A 7,916-nucleotide genomic window follows, 5' to 3' on the forward strand; every position below is an offset into this window, starting at 1 on the left:
AATATTGGGGTTGCCCCATCTCATTACAGAATGAATCTTCCTCTATTTTCTCACCTGTTGTTCACTTTTTATTTTACCAGATAATCTCTATTAAAGAGGAAGAGATTGGATATTTGTACAGTGCATTTGGGTTTGTCTCTCTCCTTATTCTTCTGTTTCTCCTTTATTCTCTCCTAGAATCTCAGGGCTGGGCAGCCTCAGGACTGGAAGACTGGACAGGCAAGCACAAACTGAAACTAAGATGGAGAAGATGGAGTTGTTGATGATGCTTATACTTAGCAGTTGGATTTCATGATCTGGGAGATACCTCCTGGACTGAGGTGTAATCTCCTTGAAAGATCAATAGTTTATCCTTGTCCAGCATTGATGCTGGGTAGCCATATAACATTAATGTCAAAAAGAATGTCTGGGGAAAAATAAACTTTAGTTCAAATGTCTGTAACATCAAGATCTGATAGTTGCAGTGTGGTCTTCATGCGAGTAGCCCTTGAAAATAGCCTAGTATCTGAAGCTGGACTAGAATGAGGTGTCATATTCTAGTCCCATTGTTGGGCCAACTTCAATACTTGCCCCTTGTCAGAGTCTAAATTACAGGGTTCATGATGGTGTAGAAATCCTCAAGCTACTTAAGATCTGGTTACCCCTGTCCAATATGTCCTGCAATCTTAGATCAGACACCTGTTGCAAGTCCCACCATGGGTGGGGTTGATAGCAATGAGTAATCTTATGTTCTTGATGGTGGGGCCCATGTCATGAAACAAATTGCCAGTGCAGTTGAAGCAAATTCCCTCCTTGTTACAATTTAGAAGGACTGTTATTCATACAAACGTTCAGTCTTTTACTCTGCCTTCCTTCTTTTGTTCCTTCTTTCCTGTCCATTTATCTATTTCTTCTGCTTTGGCATGTATTCAGTTATAAAGACTGACCCCATTATAATCTATCGTCTAATTTTATGAAGTTTGCCATCATTTCATATTTCATACATCTTTAGATTTATCATAGTTATTGGAGACATTTGCTTCAATATTAATTGTATTTTTCATTATTATTTTAGCAGGCCTACTCCACCCCAGGAGTAATTCAACAGCATATGAAGAAAATCAGAGAGTCCACAAGGAGAGGTTTTGCTAAGCTGTTTTAACAGCTCTGAAGTCAATCATACAATGACAAGCTATAGAAATTGGCTCAGATAAATATGTTTTTCCTAAATTAGTTTGCTAAGCTTTTGTCCTAGACATTTTCCTAGACATTTTCAGTCAATCCTAAATGTATTAAGTACCTGGTTTAATATTGAACAGTTAGGCTACAGCACCTCAAAGAATGAAATTAGTAGTTAATCTGAGAATGAACCAAGTTAGTTTTTTTTTTTGTTCGTTTGTTTTCATTTATCCAGACCATATTCCCCCTATTTTTTTTTTTAAGGGCATTTAAGAAAAAAATAGACAGAGGCCATTTCTTTTCTTAGTTCTTATTTTCATTCACAGAATGAATGAAAACTGCATTACCCACAACTACGTCCTTTGGCTTATTATGTAATAATTGTACAGCCTTAGATCTTACACTCATTCAGAGTTACAGTTGAACATTTGATCATTTTAAAATCAATGGTGTCTTTAAAGAAAGTTTATGTGTGTGTGTGTGGGGGGGGGAGATGTTTTCATTCCCAAGATTTTAGAACACAGGGCTGCTGTTGTGACATTAAAAGGAGCATATATGTTAATGAAAAGGCTAACTAACTATTAATATCAAAAGGAGATGTTGTGTATTCTTCAGCTGAACTAAGATTGCTTGCATTGTATTATTCCCACCCTGCTGGAAAGATGAAGTCTCATAAATGCAGGCAGAGACTGACATTTGCATAATCCTAGCACTGGTGTGTCTAGGTGCGAAGATTACTGCAGATGCTGACTGCAGTCAGGAAATCAGAAGATGCTTAATCCTTGGAAGAAGAGCAATGACAAATCTCGATAAAGTAGTTAAGAGCAGAGACATCACACTAACAACAAAGGTCTGCATAGTTAAAGCAATGGTATTCCCAGTAGTAACATATGGCTGTGAGAGCTGGACCATAAGGACGGCTGAGAGAAGGAAGATAGATGCTTTGGAACTGTGGTGTTGGAGGAAAATTCTGAGAGTGCCTTGGACTGCAAGAAGATCAAACTAGTCCATACTCCAGGAAATAAAGCCAGACTGCTCACTTGAGGGAATGATATTAAAGGCAAAACCGAAATACTTTGGCCACATAATGAGAAGACAGGACACCCTGGAGAAGATGCTGATGCTAGGGAGAGTGGAAGGCAAAAGGAAGAGGGGCCGACCAAGGGCAAGATGGATGGATGATATTCTAGAGGTGATAGACTCATTCCTGGGGGAGCTGGGGGTGTTGACGACCGACAGGAATCTCTGGCATGGGCTGGTCCATGAAGTCATGAAGAGTCGGAAGTGACTGAACAAATAAACAACAAAGCACTGGTGTGCTTATAAACATTACTTTATGGTCTGTTGGAATTGAGCTTTCTTTCTTTCTTTCTTTCTTTCTTTCTTTCTTTTTTTCTTTTTCTTTCCTCAGTATTAAACTTGTCCTCTCCGTAACACACTTTCACTGCCATGCAAAATCTTGATTTTTCTGTTTTTTTTACTTATTTCAGTCAGTCTCCTCCTCAATGTTTTTTCTAAGCTTTATTATAGATCTCAGAATTACATCTTTATATTTCTAAGAATTTTACTGTTGAATGTTATACAGGACATAGATATATTAGCTGTAATTTCATGGATTCCTTGATTAAACTAGTGATCATTTTCAGCCATGATCATTATTTCATACCTAACAATTTCTGGCCTATGGACTTCATAAAGAACAAAGGGGGACAATCTTTGCAAAAGTTCTTATGAGACTATCAGCACTGTGAAAACAGAAAGGAAATTGTTTTCTAAGGATATAATCTATTTTAAGACTTCAAGTCAGAATAAAATCTCATTCCATTTTATCAAAAGCGTGAGAGGAAATTAAGGAAATCTAAAGCAGATGAACACCCATTCAGAATAAATGATTAAACCAAGCTTAAAAGCAAAATTCTACTGTGTTTTCCAAACAGCTGTGACTTGCTTGCCTCTAACTATTTAAGTGACATAGCTAACCCTCAGATCTGACCTAGTGTGACCTTTTTTAAATAACGTTTTATCAAAAACATTTATGCAGCTTTGTGAAGGTAGTGCATAATCTTTGAAGATTTTAGTCATTTTGTAAACTCTGTTATTTCTAGTGTTCCTTCAGATGCCTTTGCATAAAGAAGGACTACATCTCAGTGATTGGAACATACTTTTCATGTACAGTATAAGATCCCAGGTTCAGGGCCTGGAATCTCCTGCTTAAAAGGGTCAATAATAGATGCTGGGAATGTCCTATCTCAAACACCTTCATTAGATTCCACCTAGAAACTTGGGCCCAGCTCCCAAATTAGAATAGGCAATAAATATCTTTTTTAACCATTAGACCAAAGAGTTATGAGTCTGCTTCCTCTCCATATAATCAGTGCATATGCAGCATCCCATTGGATGCATCATTAAAGAATTATCTGTTGTTCTAATTCTTACAAGGACAGGTTTTTTTGGGGAAATGATTCCTGCAATTGTCATGGTTAACAAAACAACAGCCACTACATTTGCAATCTCAGAAGTCACTGTTCAAAAATGCAGCCTTACAGAATATCAAACCAGAAATTATAGAATTCCTTGGATCCTTACTTTCCATATATTTATATTTATATATAAAATTAAATCTGGGGTTTTCTGATGCCCCTTTCAGCCTTGGGGGCTAAATCTGACATTAAGTTTACCTCCCACACCAACTTTTAAAGCTACTTTTAGTGTTCTTCCAGGCTCCCACACAAATGTAGAAGAATGGAAATGTAGAAGAATGTTTGTTAACATGATAACAGGTTAGTAGAGCAAGTAAAGTTGTTCTCAAGGCAGGAAGATGGATGCAATACTGGAGGTGAAGATGATCCTGTACCCATCCCTACATGTTCATTACTTCCAAAAACAAAGTGACATTCATATCTTCCTTCATTCCTTCTTTGGAAAATAATTAAAGAACTAATACATTTGTGCTACTTTTCATACCTCTTCTGAATTCAGGTGGTATACAACCGTAGGTGGTAATTTTACAACCCCCGGAAACACTTTCCATGCTTGTGTGTTTCTTGTCATGTAGGATCTTGGTAACAGGCCCCCAGAGTTTCACAGTATTCACATTCCATGCATGGTGAATGAATGCCATAAATTCTAAGAAATGGAAGACTCTCCAAGGAGCCAGAAAACCACTGCTTCAACAGAGTAGCCTGTGTTGAACTCTTGTGTTTTATGGTGGTAATGGCGTTAGTGGGAAAGACAGGTTGCTGCAGACTAGGATAATTTTACATGAAGATGCCCTGAGGCTTAGGGATAAGAACATAGTGGCTTTTTTGTTTTTATTTTGTTTTATCCTGTTATACGCTATGCAATGTAATACATTGTTTTATCCTATTATACGTTATGCAATGTAATTTGATTACAACTTTTGAAGGAACTTCAGGGGTAACTGTAATGCAACTTCAGTGTACACAATACTTTAAAAAGAACAGGTTTGATAAGCCTCAACTCTAGAAGAAGGGAAGGGAAAGGAAGGGAAGGAAAGGGAGATTAGTAGATACTTTATTATGATCACTGACCAGTGAATATGAGCAATCAACAGCATAAAAAGAATAAAGAACAAAGTGTGGGAAGCCATGATATAGGAAAGAAAGCATAGCTATTATCTATAAAAACAATAAAAATGCATTAAGGTTTAAAACATGTCTAATACATCAACAGGTATGCGTATGCCATTTACTACATTATAGTAAGTATGGATAACAAGTTATTAAAAGTAGAACTGAGGTGATCAAAACTAAGTGACTAAATTTATAAAAATACTTTAAGAGTAGAATACTAGAATTCTACCTATTGAGTATTATACTACTGAGTGAATGCATCAGGGCATGAGTTTGTGTGCATGTAAGTGTGTATCAGTAAAATTGTATGTTGGGGGTGTGTGATGAAGAGATGGCAATGAAGCCACAAGTAAATTGAATAATATCTCTCTGCACACAAACACAAATGCTCTTCAGTATTCTTTAGAACTTTAAAAACAATGGACAAAATACCTTGTCCTGCATTTTGTTTTGTTTTGTTTGGTTTTCTTTTCCAAATTTTGTCCAACTTTGCTCTTTCACAAATCAACACATGGATATAGCGCATGGCATCATATATATAGTCTCTTTCTATGTCTGAAGGTTTATAGAATACAAAAATAAACTCTCCAGATATGATAGCCACAATTTATGTCAGGGTCCAATGAACATTTATGAGTAAAAAGTAGGTAGAGGGGAAGCTGTACTTAATAACATTTAGATTGGCCCTAGGTCTATGTGTTTTGGGCATATAAATAAGGGCTGCTATAGCTGAGCTGCAAAAAATTTAATTACCACTTAAGAACACCAAAGAGATGCATCTGTATTTGTCTAGTTCTAATATAAATTATTAGGGCAACATTAGATATTTTCCCCCACCCTTGCAAATCCAATGTCCTCAATTATGATATAGCCTGACCATTTTTATGTTACCTCTGAGTGCTATACATAGTTGATTTCTAATGCCTATGCAAATCAAGGGACAATATATGTACTATTCTCTGTGACAAGACAAAATAAATGTGTCAACAGCTCTAACAAAAATGCCTGTACAATAGCATACTATATGCAATATGGTACAAAATAGTATAACGTATGTCACTATCTTCATATTGTAACAAATAAAAGCTTACATATTTTCCATACTAGCCTCATGTACCTGAGCATATAAACATCTATATTCATCCACATCTAAATAAAAATAATTTATACAAAAACATAGAATCCCATAATCAACAGAATTAGAAGGATCTTGGAGGTTATTGGGTCCAACTATTTGCTTGGTGCAGAATGCACTAAGCATCTTTGAAAAATGACCATTCAGCCTCTGCATGAAAACCTTTAGTAAAGGAGAAGTTAACATGTGGTGTGGCAGCCTGTTCCACTGGCTGACAGCTTGTATAAGCAGGATATTCCTCCTGATTCCCATATGTGAGCCATCGGTTGCTCCTGTCATCATGAGTGCCTGAACAATTCTCAGCAATCATTAGAAAGACAACCTGTTCTCCACCATTCAAAAGTTTCTGTCACTTAATTATATATATAGCAATTAATTTTTCAACCCCTTCAATTTCCCCCTTTTAATCATTCCAATCCTTTCTTCACAAAGTCACATTTACATTTTCAAGAGGTTAATGTGTTGGAAAGAGCCAATTTGGTGTAGTGGTTAAGGCATCAGGCTAGAAACTGGGAGACCATGAGTCCTAATCCTGCCTTAGGCATGAAGCCAGCTGGGGCCAGTCCTTCTCTCTCAGCCCTAGGAAGGAGGCAATGGCAAACCACTTGTAATGATTGCCTTACTCAAATAAAATGCTCAGACTCCAAATCTAAGTTTAAGGCCTGCTAGGCCAAAAGGAAGAACCTTATATTGAAACGAACCCAAGGGGCAATTAAAAGCCATTTTCCATTCATCTCCCTCCCGGATGCGAATGCGATAGTATGCTTCGTGAAGGTCAAGCTTGGAAAAAATCCTACCAGTGGACAAATGAGCTAACATGTCTTTTACGAAAGGCAGAGGGTATTTGTTCGAAAGTGAGGCGGAATTTAACCCACAATAGTCCGTACACAGTCTTAGGGTGCCATCCTTTTTCTCACGGAATAAAACGGGAGCCCCAACTGGGGAGTTTGCCGGTTCAATGAAACCCCTAGCCAGGTTTTTATCAATGAACTCCCGCAACGCCTCTAGTTCTTTCTTGGTCATAGGATAAATCTTTGGCTTGGGCAAGGGAATGTCTGGAAGAAGCTCAATGGCACAGTCAGTCTTGCAATGGGGGGGTAATTGGTCAGCCTCCTCCTCCCCGAAGATGTCAGCAAAGTCAGAGTACCTTGCCGGCAGCCCCTCAATGGGGAGAACAGGAGCTCGAGGGTCAACAATTTCAGCCCTCCCCGCAGCCAAAGTGAGGGATCTTCCCACAACAGGAGCCTGGTAGAACCCATCCTCAAACGTTAGAGTATGGGTTTTCCAATTGATGTATGGGTTGTGCCCGGTTAGCCAGGGAATCCCCAAAACAACCAAAGGATTGCCCACTGGGGTAACTATGAACTGGATCAGTTCAATGTGCGTGCCCATTCGCAATGTAACCTACCCAGTAAACTGGGTGGCCGGACCCCCTCCCGCCGTGGAACCATCAAGCTGCTGAAAAATCAGTGGTTTTGGGAGAGGGAAGCAGGGCAAGTCCAAAGCAGTGACCAGGTCGGGATGGATTAAACATCTGGAACACCCTGAATCGACCAAAGCCCAGATGTCGACGGTCTTGGATCGGCAGGCCAACTGGATCTTTACAGCTAGGATGGGGCAATCAGCACTCACCATGTTGGTATCGCGCCCATTCTCCACCACCTGCCCAGCGGTGCTGTTTAAGGCAGGTGGAAGGCGTTTCCCACCAGCTGCTCCAGGGCAGCCAAAGCGTCTCCTGTAAGGTATACATCATCCTCTTCGTCCACGGTCGCCAGCGCCCCCGCCAGCAGTGAGGAGGGTTAGGTGCCTTTTGTGGCATCTTTTGGGTTGGTTTAGAGGGGCGATCCGCCGTCTTAGCTCTTTGACATTCCGCTGCGCGGTGACCCGCTTTGTCACACTTGATGCACTGGCCCTGGGCGAAATGGCGTTGCCTTTCCTCAGCCCAACTTGAGTCAGACTGCATCCTTGGCCCCTTCCCACTGGAGGGGGGCTTGTCTCCTTTTGTAGCTTGCATAAAGGTGTGCTGGGCA

Source organism: Candoia aspera, chromosome 11, assembly GCF_035149785.1.
Source record: "Candoia aspera isolate rCanAsp1 chromosome 11, rCanAsp1.hap2, whole genome shotgun sequence".
Lineage (NCBI taxonomy): Eukaryota > Metazoa > Chordata > Lepidosauria > Squamata > Boidae > Candoia > Candoia aspera.